The sequence below is a fragment of the Ambystoma mexicanum genome, chromosome 14 (genome assembly GCF_040938575.1).
Source record: "Ambystoma mexicanum isolate Mex_15411 chromosome 14, UKY_AmexF1_1, whole genome shotgun sequence".
Lineage (NCBI taxonomy): Eukaryota > Metazoa > Chordata > Amphibia > Caudata > Ambystomatidae > Ambystoma > Ambystoma mexicanum.
Window position 1 is genome coordinate 489,663,621 of NC_090940.1, and position 13,977 is coordinate 489,677,597.

Here is a 13,977-nt window from a genome sequence, read left to right on the forward strand (position 1 = left end):
AGTTTGCATATTTAGGTAACTTTGGGTCTCACCCTAAGTTACTAGGGGAATCCAGACGTGGACCCCTTGCTCACTATTCTTGGAGAGGCACAGATCCACCCTACTGATGAGGTCCAACCAGACCGAAACACGTGTCTGGGGTTTCTGTTGGTGCTCTTGTTCAGAGGAGAATTGCCTAGCATTTCGGTGCTGGACTGACCCAGGCCGGACAAAGGCTGATATGTTTGGGATATTTCTTCTCTGTGAAAGAAAGTGAGCTAAAGACTCTGGGTAATTCTCTTATAACCAGCACTAATGTCTGGCAGAGGGACTCCCAGGACACCCCTTGTTAGTTTGCATATTTAGGTAACTTTGGGTCTCACCCTAAGTTAATATGGGAATCCAGACGTGGACCCCTTGCTCACTATTCTTGGAGAGGCACAGATCCACCCTACTGATGAGGTCCAACCAGACCGAAACACGTGTCTGGGGTTTCTGTTGGTGCTCTTGTTCAGAGGAGAATTGCCTAGCATTTCGGTGCTGGACTGCCCCAGGCCGGACAAAGATTGATATGTTTGGGATATTTCTTCTCTGTGAAAGAAAGTGAGCTAAAGACTCTGGGTAATTCTCTCATAACCAGGACTAATGTCTGGCAGAGGGACTCCCAGGACCCCCCTTGTTAGTTTGCATATTTAATTCACTTTGGGTCTCACCCTAAGTTACTAGTGGAATCCAGACGTGGAACCCTTGCTCACTATTCTTGGAGAGGCACAGATCCACCCTACTGATGAGGTCCAACCAGACCGAAACACGTGTCTGGGGTTTCTGTTGGTGCTCTTGTTCAGAGGAGAATTGCCTAGCATTTCGGTGCTGGACTGCCCCAGGGCAGGACAAAGACTGATATGTTTGGGATATTTCTTCTCTGTGAAAGATAGTGAGCTAAAGACTCTGGGTAAGTCTCTCGTAACCAGGACTAATGTCTGGCAGAGGGACTCCCAGGACACCCCTTGTTAGTTTGCATATTTAAGTAACTTGGGGTCTCACCCTAAGTTACTAGGGGAATCCAGACGTGGACCCCTTGCTCACTATTCTTGGAGAGGCACATATCCACCCTACTGATGAGGTCCAACCAGACCGAAACACATGTCTGGGGTTTCTGTTGGTGCTCTTGTTCAGAGGAGAATTGCCTAGCATTTCGGTGCTGGACTGCCCCAGGGCAGGACAAAGACTGATATGTTTGGGATATTTCTTCTCTGTGAAAGATAGTGAGCTAAAGACTCTGGGTAAGTCTCTCGTAACCAGGACTAATGTCTGGCAGAGGGACTCCCAGGACACCCCTTGTTAGTTTGCATATTTAAGTAACTTGGGGTCTCACCCTAAGTTACTAGGGGAATCCAGACGTGGACCCCTTGCTCACTATTCTTGGAGAGGCACATATCCACCCTACTGATGAGGTCCAACCAGACCGAAACACATGTCTGGGGTTTCTGTTGGTGCTCTTGTTCAGAGGAGAATTGACTAGCATTTCGGTGCTGGACTGCCCCAGGGCAGGACAAAGACTGATATGTTTGGGATATTTCTTCTCTGTGAAATATAGTGAGCTAAAGATTTTGGGTATGTCTCTCGTAATCAGGACTAATGTCTGGCAGAGGGACTCCCAGGACCCCCCTTGTTAGTTTGTATATTTAAGTAACTTTGGGTCTCACCCTAAGTTACTAGGGGAATCCAGACGTGGACCCCTTGCTCACTATTCTTAGAGAGGCACAGATCCACCCTACTGATGAGGTCCAACCAGACCGAAACACGTGTCTGGGGTTTCTGTTGGTGCTCTTGTTCAGAGGAGAATTGCCTAGCATTTCGGTGCTGGACTGCCCCAGGCCGGACAAAGACTGATATGTTTGGGATATTTCTTCTCTGTGAAAGAAAGTGAGCTAAAGACTCTGGGTAATTCTCTCATAACCAGGACTAATGTCTGGTAGAGGGACTCCCAGGAGCCCCCTTGTTAGTTTGCATATTTAATTAACTTTGGGTCTCACCCTAAATTACTAGGGGAATCCAGACGTGGACCCCTTGCTCACTATTCTTGGAGAGGCACAGATCCACCCTACTGATGAGGTCCAACCAGACCGAAACACGTGTCTGGGGTTTCTGTTGGTGCTCTTGTTCAGAGGAGAATTGACTAGCATTTCGGTGCTGGACTGCCCCAGGGCAGGACAAAGACTGATATGTTTGGGATATTTCTTCTCTGTGAAATATAGTGAGCTAAAGATTTTGGGTAAGTCTCTCGTAATCAGAACTAATGTCTGGCAGAGGGACTCCCAGGACCCCCCGTGTTAGTTTGCATATTTAAGTAACTTTGGGTCTCACCCTAAGTTACTAGGGGAATCCAGACATGGACCCCTTGCTCACTATTCTTGGAGAGGCACAGATCCACCCTACTGATGAGGTCCAACCAGACCGAAACACGTGTCTGGGGTTTCTGTTGGTGCTCTTGTTCAGAGGAGAATTGCCTAGCATTTCGGTGCTGGACTGCCCCAGGCCGGACAAAGACTGATATGTTTGGGATATTTCTTCTCTGTGAAAGAAAGTGAGCTAAAGACTCTGGGTAATTCTCTCATAACCGGGACTAATGTCTGGCAGAGGGACTCCCAGGACCCCCCTTGTTAGTTTACAAGTGTTGGGTAAATAAATATATATTCTTTCACTTAGAAACCTTGAGTCAGTGTTTGCCTGAATCATAGTAATTACTGTCCTTTTTGTAACTATTTGTACTGCTCACTTACTCTTGAGATAAGTCTGGCTGCTCCAATACTGCTAACACTATAACTGTGTAGTACAGGCTTGTACCAAAGGTGAAATTGTACTGTCACTTGCAGTCTTAATTGTGTGTTGTGTTCCCAAAGGGTACTGCATATAATTCTGTCTAACACATACCAGGAGCCTTCTAACCTTTCCTGCACTAAATTGGGCTCTATCACAGCCCCTAATCAACATCCACCCTTGGGAAAGTGGTTTAAATTTGTTGAATGGTCGCCTGCAGAAGAAAGCCCTTTCTTAATCTGCTTCATCAAAAACCCCTGTTGAACACCATCAGTACAATTGACCTCAAACATGTTGAGCTGCCCGGTATTGACTCTGCACAGTAGTGGAACATTGTTGAATTTGTGTCCCCACTAGTGGCCAAACTTCTCAGTGTTCATGTTTCCCATGTCCATAACTTAGACTTTTATATAATGGTATGACAGAGACACCTCGTAATTAAACTGCCTACAGAGATTCTACTCCCTAAAATGTGGACAGTTGACCAACTCATGGAGCAGGGCCATGAATCAGAGTGCTCCAGCTTAATCTTCATCCTACCTAAGCAGCAGAACAGCAGCAGTCTACACTGGCCAGATTGAACATTGGCTGCTGGAGACTCTGGGAGAGTATGGACATTGATAGTTTTTCTGTTCGTCCCTGCAATTTTTTGTCTTGGAATTCACCTGGGTTTCACTTCTTCTAATGCAATGCTACAGACTTACACACATTAATCACTAAAGATATTTGTGCCTTACAGGAGATATGATCCTGCCCTGGTTCCTCGATTGATGGTTTTAACATCATTCACCTGCCTGCTATTGTCATGGAAAGGAGGGGGGCCAGTCAGCGGCCTGTGTGTGGTGTTTGGGGTACATTTAGACTTGAGTAAATTTGTGTATAGAGGTTTCTCAGCTAATATTTTGGGGGTTAAGGATTACCTTCCCCCTTCAGCAGACTATTAATCAATCTCTATGATCCTTCTTGTGGAGTTAAAACTCAACTCGACCAGGCACAGGTTGAGGCCCTCCTCACTGAGTGGACTGCACAATACTACCAAGTTAGCCTCCTTGTTGTTGGTGTCTTTAACGATTGTTTTTTGGCCACTGGACTGAATCTTTGCTTCGAAGAGGAAAATGCCTTGCAGCCTTATTCTAAACATGTTAACATGATCCCTGGCCAGGGTGAAATTGCTAGCAACAGACGCAATTGGTTGTACTTTTTGCATGGGCATGATCTAAGCCTACTAGAAATGAAGGCGAACATGGGTAATGATCCAATTGGTCTTAAAGTATAGTAATTCAGTGGGATTTATCCCTATTGACTACATGCCAAGGGAATATTCACGTACTTTACGAGCGAACCGTATTATCCAGAAAACTGTGTTCTTTCAGAATTGAACTTATCTCTCCACATTACACCAGTAGATGTGCTACTCAATTTGATGACCTTTTGAACTGTGACAAAATTTCGAAAATATTACATGTTACTCTACTTTGCGAGACAAAACTCATCTATGATTATCATATGACTGTATCAAGATTTGAGGCCTTGAGGACGACCAATGTGGTCGAAACATGTATCGGCGGTTCAGAATCCAATTAAATATATGTGTGAAATCAACATACGTGTATCGGTTACCACAGCATTTGTTTTATAATCCTCGCAGTGATATCTGTTTGTGGCAGTGCGCAAAATACTATACTTCCAACCCAATTGGATCATTATACTAAATCTGAGCCTTGTTAGGGTGGCCTCTGTGGAAGTGTGAACGCAGCAGGCCATTGCTTCATTTATTTTACTGCTGGATTAATATAACGCAGAGGTACATTTGTCGAACCCGCTACCCCTAATCACTTTTGAACATGGGTAATGGTGAGTCCTTTACGTGGACGAACATGACTATCCATTCACGACTTGATTATGTCTTTGTAAGTCCACTCATTAGGAAGCATCTCAGCCCAATATTTGCAGAGTGTACAACCCTCAGTAACCACACATTCCTTTCCCAGAATCTTAACTGCACCAAGGTATTCAACAAAAGCTCACATGGTGTCTCTGCTAATTTACAGAGCAATTAATTGGTCTTGACAGCCCATAACATAGCTGGGTTTAACACTGCTGTTACGTGAGATTCCATCCCCTGATCCTCCTATTGCATCAGAATAACTGGGACCTCCGATCTATGGTTAATAATATTTAATGTGCAATGAATTCAGGCCAAGAGGCTTCGAGCTCCAACTTGGCCCTTTATGATGCCACCATAGCAAACCCAAAGAAGACTCTCCGGAGAGAGATCAGTGTCTTACAAAGATCCCACATGATCATGGGGTTGGCAATGAGATCTTGGCTATTAAGGCTCTCTGCACCCGTTACCGAAATTGGTGTAGAAACTACAGTCTATAAATAACACCAATTTGAGCTTTCTTTTTGCGCTACTGAAAACTCATGAGAGTAGAACATGTTGGCACTATTATAGGAGGTTCATGGCTGTGGATGACCCAAAATAACTAAATCCAATAACTGAGGACAGTTGGGTTGTGCACATTACCAACCTCTATTTTGACATTCACCTAAAACGGAAGGAGGGAATGGAAAACGAGTTTATTCGCCCTGGTGACAAAGGCTTTGGTGAGGCAGATGTTATGTTAGTCATAAAAGAACTAAAGGGCTCAAGGGCATCTGGGCCCAGTGGCCTTGCCAATGCTATGTTTAAATCTAACCTAGAATATTGTGCCTGCCTCTTCGCTCTGGTTTTTTTTAGGGCTCTTAACACAGGGACCATCTCTTCAAGCTGCCATGAGTCCATACTTACCTCCATTTATAAAAAGGGAGAGCAATCTATTCTTTCAAATTATAGACTCCTTGCAACACTTGATGATGGCGGAAAAATATTTGCTGATCTAATCTTTCACAGGATGAACTTAGGAGAGATATCTGTTTTGCAAATTTCAAACAGGCTTTAGAAGCAATCATAGTACCACACATAACATATGTGCCCTACATTATATATTGGCAGATGTTGACAGGAACAGAATCTATACCTTTGCAATTTCGATTACTCCAGTGCTTGTGATTGTGTTTCTCGCCCCATATTATGAGGGAAACAACTGTGCTGAGGTATCAACCCTACGTTGCTTCACTTCATTAAACACATGTACACAGACACCATGGTCACTGTCCTTGTTAACCTGGATGTCCAAATGACAAAATCTTTGCCCACCAATTGAGGTTTGAATCGGGGATGTGTCTTGGCACTCCTGCTTTTTGAACTCTATCCGGCTGACATGGACACAGCTATAAGATCTTGCTGTAGCTTCCCTCCCATTATAAGGGAAACAAGTGTACCGTGGATTGCATATATAGACGATACAGTTTTGTTCGATCTCACTTGGATCTCACTCCCATTGTGCTCCAACACTCCATCAATCAATCTAGTTATGCCTCTAGGAACCAAATGGCAATTAACATCCTCAAGACCAAGGTCATGGTCATGGGAAGACAAGCTGGAAGTAAAAAACACTTCACCTGGAGCTTAGAGGAAGTTCCACTGGAGGTGGTGAAGTCTAACATGTATTTGAGTATTTCTATTAAAGCACACTCTGCCTCTCAATTACTGGACAACTATGTCACTCGGAAAATACTAAAGAAGTGGCTTGTCAACCGGGACATTCATCGCTAGGAAAGAGGGTCACAATGTGGAAGGCTTTCTGGAGATATCCAATTACGGAATGTTTCTGTATATACGCTATGGCCTCGAGTGTCTACCATCGAAATTAACCAATTGGCTTGATCGCCTTGAGGAAAAACTTCTCTGTTCCATGCTCGGTGTACCTAGTGCGGTCCCTGTGGAGGCCTTAAGGTGCAAGCTTGGCCTGCCCTCCCTGTTGGCTCTGTGGTTGGTACAACGCATCAGGTTTTTTCTTAAAATGTGTTTTTGCTGGGAGACAGGGTAAGACACTGCTTGGTACAATTGCCCAGAATGAACATAACCTTTTAAACCAAACCTTTTGTGAGCCGAAGATGCCGGTATGTTCCCACCTTAAATCCATTGGTCTTAACATTCCTGGCAATGTATAGACCTATAAATATTTCCAAGAAATAAAGATCAAAACAATGGTTTCGGATAGATCCCAGAATTCTGCCAAGCTGAATACCAAACACAGTTACATTGAATACAGCATGCAGGGTTTCCATCCCAACACTCCCTGCTCTTATCTGCTAAATCCTTGCTCCATAGATCTCAGACGATTTATATTGTACTTGCGCTTAATATATATTACCCACATTTGAGTACACTGGAACCTGGAGAGGCATTTGTTGTGCAGACAGGTGTTGTCGCCTGTGTAAACGCACAATTGAAATCTCTCAACACATTCTCACCTCATGCTCAGTGTCATGGGCGAGATATGACAAGGGATATGGGAACTACATCTCGTCCGAGGCTGAGTGGCAGCAAGACCAATTCTGGAGGACAGTGTATTCTGCCGAAAGCCTTATTATTATGGCTGCCGCGCATTACTTATAGAATGAAGCGCTTGTTTTATTTAGTAATGTTACTATTTAGACTACGACAACCAACTTGTTGCAATTTATATATGATGAGACTTTAATTCAGGATTGTATCTGTTTTTCTTTATTTGTATCAATTTGATTTTCTTAAGTCTTTTTCCTATGTTGTATAATGCTGAAGGTTTTATAAAGCCAATAGGCACTTAATAAAAAAATGTATATATATACTATAAGTTTGGAAGCAAAATCACAGTAAAAAAAAATGCATACATTTGGACAGCATTTGCTATTTTAAGAAACAATGAATAAATAATGAAATAAGTATTTTTATTTTCTTACATTTGAACTGCTTACATTTATAACATAACACAGCCGCTGCATACAGCCACTCGTGTAACAGAATCTGACAGGGAGGTTCTACTCAGGGGGTTCTGCTGATAACTTCAGTGGAATACATTCTGTTTTTCAAACACTATTTATTGCTTACTCTTCCCGGATCAATCCAGGACTTTTCCCCAAATACTATAAACCTTGGGTTAGGTTAGTTAACAATCCCAGTCGTAAACTAAGTTATTTTTGACATCAGAAAATAAATATAGTTTCATAAATGGTATATAGTTCATCAATATTATCACACAGAGCACAAGAGATTTGGGTGATGTTTTCACATGTTAGTCACTGGACTATTTATGTATGTTTCTGTGAATTTAAGATGCTGACATGGATTTTATACTGTGCCACTAGAGCAGGTTTGCCAGCTCCAGTCCTCAGGTGTTGAAATTTCGACGCGTCTTCAGGATATCCCTCATTAATATTTATGAGAAAAGATTTGCATACATTTAGAATCATTGTATGCAAATTTGTCTCGTTCATTTTAATGCAGGTTTTCCAGAAGATCCAGCATGTTTCTGGCCCTCGAGGCCTGGAGTTGGACAACCCTGCACTAGAGGTTCCCTTTAGAGCTATCAAGATGTGTTCTGCTGATTCCTGCCAATTCTCAATTTTACCATCCAGAAGCCTTTGATTGTAAGTGATGGATAACTGCTATCTATATCGTCCTCCTTTCTGAAGTGCTACTAGTTCTCTAGAAGGGGCCTTTTACCTTTAGGCACGGATATATTTTCTAATAATACAGTTACCGTCTAGTGTTCTAATTGTTCGATATATACTGTGGGCTTAATTTTCCTTTTGTATTGTCCAGATTTATCCTGCAAAGGGACACTTGTTGTTCTACTCAGGGTTACCTGATGGCCGTGTCTGTAATTTCATGAAGATTCAGTCGGTAAAAGGGATTGGGAGCTCTTTGCAGACTATCTACGTTTACCCATCACTGGTGCCAATTTCACTGCAGTGGTCGATAAGTCTGAGCTGTTTCTGTTTGTATTAGAATCATGCAGGGACTGACCTTCCGCCTAAATGAAACTAAACTGCCTAGGAAGGAAGGTCAACATGTACACAACTAGGTTGTGTCAAACGCCTTTTCTTCAATGTTTTTGACGACAGAAAAGCGAAAAATCTGGACACCATGTACGTCAGGACTAGTCAGGATACACCCTGTTGTAGCACCACACATATTACCCTCCAAGTAGCTGATGACACCCCCCAATAGTGAATAAGCTGAGACAGCGCCACGATGCCCCAGGGCCGATGTGCGCTTTATAAATGCAAATAAATAACGGGCACTATAAATAGTGCTAATGTTGCTGCTAGACTGCCACATTACTATTACCAATCTGACTGGCACTTCTGCAACTAATACTGTGCACTACAACTAAGAGAACTGCTAGGAGAGATGAGTATATTACTAACATGCAACATACTACTGCTATTGTTCCTGCATCTTCCTTTCCTGTGTACTGCCTCTCCACAGCTACTGCTACCATCTGGTGTTTGTAATGCTGCTGCTACTCTATGCTACTACTATCAATGCTACTTGTACTACTATTGCTACTGTTTCTGCATACTCCTACTACTTATACTGCAAGAACTATTAATACAACTCAAATACTATCACTAATAACCCTCACATATGTTAAAGACTGCTTTCAGTCTAGGCTGTTTCCATGCTTTTGTCGTCTTCCGATACACTGCCGGATCTTGTTTGCTAGATTCCCAGGCCTGTCCACTGCACACATTAATACATTAAAACAGGCCAGTGATGGCTCCGTACTCCTGCAACAACTTGTGCATCGATGATGATGCTGACGTTAACCTTCAAAGACATATTTTGACTCTTCAGAAATGATCAGGGCCGAGATATTGCGAAGCGTAATTGGCAAAGCCCCCCCTAGAAGTGTGAACACATGCCTTGTAGGGGAGGAATCTAATGAAGACCTCTCTTTGCGGCGTTATGGCTCCCTAGGAGGTGACATTCAGAGCACGCATGCCGCCGTTCTGTATACTGACTTTCAGCCATGCTAATACCCCTTATAATTTGCTTCTTTACAATAGCGTTCCGGCCGCAATATGAATAAATGCATTAGATCATATCAATCGAGGTGTCTCATCTAATTTCAGGTTTTGTAGGTCAAACCCATCGAGCTTTTAAACATTCTCAAAGTATTCCCTATGTACTTATTATTCCATGGATCCCTCTTTAAGACAATCAGACCTGTTTAATTTTTGCTTTCTTTATGGACGTCTTAATTAGTCTAATCCTAACTGGTCTCTTTCCAATGTTCCTTTTGGCACAGTTTGATTTCAATTAACATTCTGCTTCAGCACTGGAAATGCCCTTGCTCGGATTGGGAGAAAAAAAAACAGTGTTTTGAATGCTGTTTCTTTCTTTATCTTCCTTGCCTTCCCTTTTCTTATTGAACACCTCTGTACCCCTTATTGCATTTTCTCAGAATTGCAAGTTTTTAAAAGCACATCTTATTGCAAAAAAAAAAAAATAACATGTTTTGCTGAGCTGTTTCTGTGCATAAACTTCATGGAATTGTCATCGTTTGTGCAATTTGAAATAGATATATGGACACACCTGATAGGTATAGTTTGCTTTTATGATGCGATACATTCTAACCATTGTGTAATATCGTCAATGTGTACACGCGTTGCTGTGTTCTGAATCTTCATGAATTCTGATGTTGGTCTAAATTAATTATTTTGTGCCAAATTACCAGTTCAATGACTGTCATAAAGAGAAAGACAAGATAAGAGAAAGAAAAGGGAATAGAGGGGCAGAAGTAGTAGGGTGTAGGGTACTGATGAAAAGACAAATTGGGGGAAATAAGAAATGTAATAAAGAAATGGGATCTGGATGGTTTCACTAGACTGCGACATGGCAATCTGCAGAATCCATTGTGGTTTTTCTGTCACAATAACGCAAACATTTCTGATTGCGCATTGAGATGAACATAGACAATCCCCGAAAACGTTGAGGAAAAGTAGGCAGATGCTCATTCAGTTCTGGTTCTTCATGCATTGTGGGACTTGTAGTGTTGCTTTTCCGATTATAAATTCAGGACGTGCACTGCTAAATTCACTTGCAGCAGAGGCTCCTCTTGCTGTGCTCTTCAGCTTAGAAGCGTGTGAAGCCACATCTGTTTGCCTCTGTCTGCTGCACATTAACTGGTGTCCCACCTTTGTTTGGTTTACCCGCACCTTGTAACGATTATTGGTCGACCACCCTCAACACAAAGTTCCTTCCCTCATCACTCAAGTTGTCGCTCAACACGCCGCTGAATGGATTCCTATTTGGGTTGATTCCCGACCTGTATAATGCCACCCTGCTCCCTCCCCCTGTACCAACAATGAGCCACAAACCTGCCCAGAATATCGGATATAGATAGATTTATTTAAATGGTGAGATTAAATAACATTACACTGAAAATAACATAGCCACCAACCCCGTGGCACATCAAAATAGCTTCAGTACATAGATAACTTTCTTGTGATAATGAAGTAGCAGGTATTTCTCAATAGCATTTCAATGGAAACAAACACAGGTTTGCAATTAAACCAAATAAAAACTTGGCATTTTCAGTGCGTTGCACATGGAGTTTCTTTGCAAATTAACACACAGGCTATTTTGAAAACACACAGTCAATCCGAATGCACCCTGTATGCAGCACCCTGGTTCCTTCTTTACCCCAAAGCAGTCTCAAACCTTTCTGCTATCAGTGTCACCTGATCACCAGCAGGAGAGAATGTAGATTCTTTAACTGGAGAATCACACTTGGTTTAATTTATTTGGCAAAATACTCTTCTCTTCAGTCACCAACCCAGGCACGAGTTATATGTGACACCCCTTGGTTTAAAGGCAAAGTTTAAGGAGCCGGAACAAATTTGGAATTTCCTCGTTATTTTAAAAGACAGGGTTTGGGTCCATTAAATGGATAGGGATTTTCATTTTGGGACACTGGCACATTCAAATGACAATCACGGTTATGGGAATTAGAATCAATGGGAACATGTGTTTTGGGTCACAGCATATTCAAATACAAGTCAGGGTTTGGGGAATTTGGAATGGATAGGGATATTCCTTTTGGGAGAATGGCACATTCAAATGAAAGGCAGGGTTTGGGGGTTTGGTTTTGGGACCAGGGACATCCCCTTCTATAAAGAAGTTGGGGGTTACGAGGAAATAGTGTTACTTTATAGGCTGTAGTGGTTAACACACACTGGGAATGAGATTTGTTTATTTCGAAATTTACCAAGAATCATCCTGTGATCTTTTCTATAGGTTGAAGACATGCCCACAAATGCTCACACCAGAAAAAATACAACCTGCTTACAAAAAAAGGCAATAGATTCTTGCAAGGATAACATGTTTTAATCAGACACAAAATAGGAAGGCCAGCAAAGAACAATAGGAAGGCCAGCAAAGAACTCTGCTGCTCAAGAATGTTCTGCCAATAAATAGTACAAGCAGAATGTTATAAGGAAACACATCATCACTAATGGTGTCACACATTTTTGCAGGGCTGGTTGGTGAGACCCTATACCTAGGTGGCCTGCTCCATTTGGAATACCAGGCTTCTATTGGTCCCAGCCCCATCCGTCAGTCTTCCATCAAATGGGGTCAGCTAGGCTCATCATCTCCAGGAAATCAAGGCTGAGTTTGCAATTAGTAAGTATGTAAGTCAATGCTACTCTATCATTATGGTAGGCACCTGGGAAACTCTGGGACAGGGGAGGCTTAAAACCATGCTGACCCACACATTCTTCATTCAGTCCATATCACACTCTCTGCCAACAAGGCTTCCACCCTCGCTTTGGACTACAATTTATTCCACCCTTTATCTCGTATTACAATGTTTGTCATTATGAAATAAGGTGACATGGTTGTGTTCTTTTAGATCTTTTATGACCACTGGGTTTATGGTTGGTGGTCTGACGTCACATCCTATTGCGGAATTCTGGGGTCTTGGACTGGGGCAGTTGTGGGTGTCATAACTCATGGTGGGTTGGGTGGGGGTTGGGAGTCTGCCTTTGGCTGGCTGAAATAAACATGCATTACGAGGCGCCTGGTTCTGTCTCGCAGCTTTGAAGGGCACATTCCTTCTTGGTATAACAAGTATTAGCAACAGTTTTAAACAAATGAAAGTTTCTATGGGAGCCAGCACCATGGGTCTCACTATCATCAGCGCTTGGGCCTGTTCAGGTTTCTTCATTAGGTTTGTGTTTACTGCACATCCATTCAGGGCCAAATGTTTCTATCACAGCTACAAAAATGGTCCTTCCTTATGTGTGCCCACTAAGTCTATTTTTTTGCATTTCATGTCACATTGTGTTTGTGGAGGGTTTCTTAGCACGCCCACATCCCCCTTGTACATCACAAGTGCAGCTATGGGATTTGCCTTACTCCAAAGTCCATAAGGGGTTGGGAAAGATTCATTTCCTTCCCAACATTCCTCCCTTTTGTTACTTCTACAGTAACAAATTCCTCAAAATATTTGTGCAAAAGTTCTCTTCTTACTGCAGCTTCATAGGGTTAAGTTCCTTTTATTGGCATCCAAGCTCTGCATACTGATTGCAAACTTTCTCAAGCCTTTGCATATTTTCGGGTGTGCATGTCATATAAATGCATCCCCCATCCCAAGCTATATCTACCGAAACTCCATTATAATTTTCATTTAATAAGGGGTGTGGTATAGGCAATCTACTTCATCTCCATAGTAAATAGAGAGCATTTGGGGAGTGGAAGGATCAGTTTGTACTTCAATTTCTTTTGTATTACGAGGTAATTTTGAAACACCAATTGAAATTATCATCATTGCGCTATTAGGCACCGCTTTTGGCACAACATCGTAGTCCCCCACGGCACGTGCAGACGATGACCAGGATGAACATGAAAACTGCCAGCATCTTAATCATTGCTCTTAACCAGGACAGGGCCCAATTGAAGGTGGGTTCAAACCAGTCCCTCCTTGTATTCCTCCTTCTTTCTTCATGTGAACACCTAGTCCATGCTCTACTGCAATGATATGAGATAGTGACCCATTCTCTGCGTCTTCTGGGGGTATGAATGTACAACATGAATCCCCAATCTTATCAAGGCCATACCAGTTCTGCATTGTCATCAGCCTTAGGGCATGCAGCTCAACCTTTATGACGTTGAACCCATGCTCGGTGTCGTTTGCCAACTGGCCCAAATCCCAGCATACTATCTGCAGCCATTGTGCAATAGCTGCTGTCTGTATGCCAGGTAGCAAGAGTGAGGCAAAAGAAGTTACAGCAGAGCTG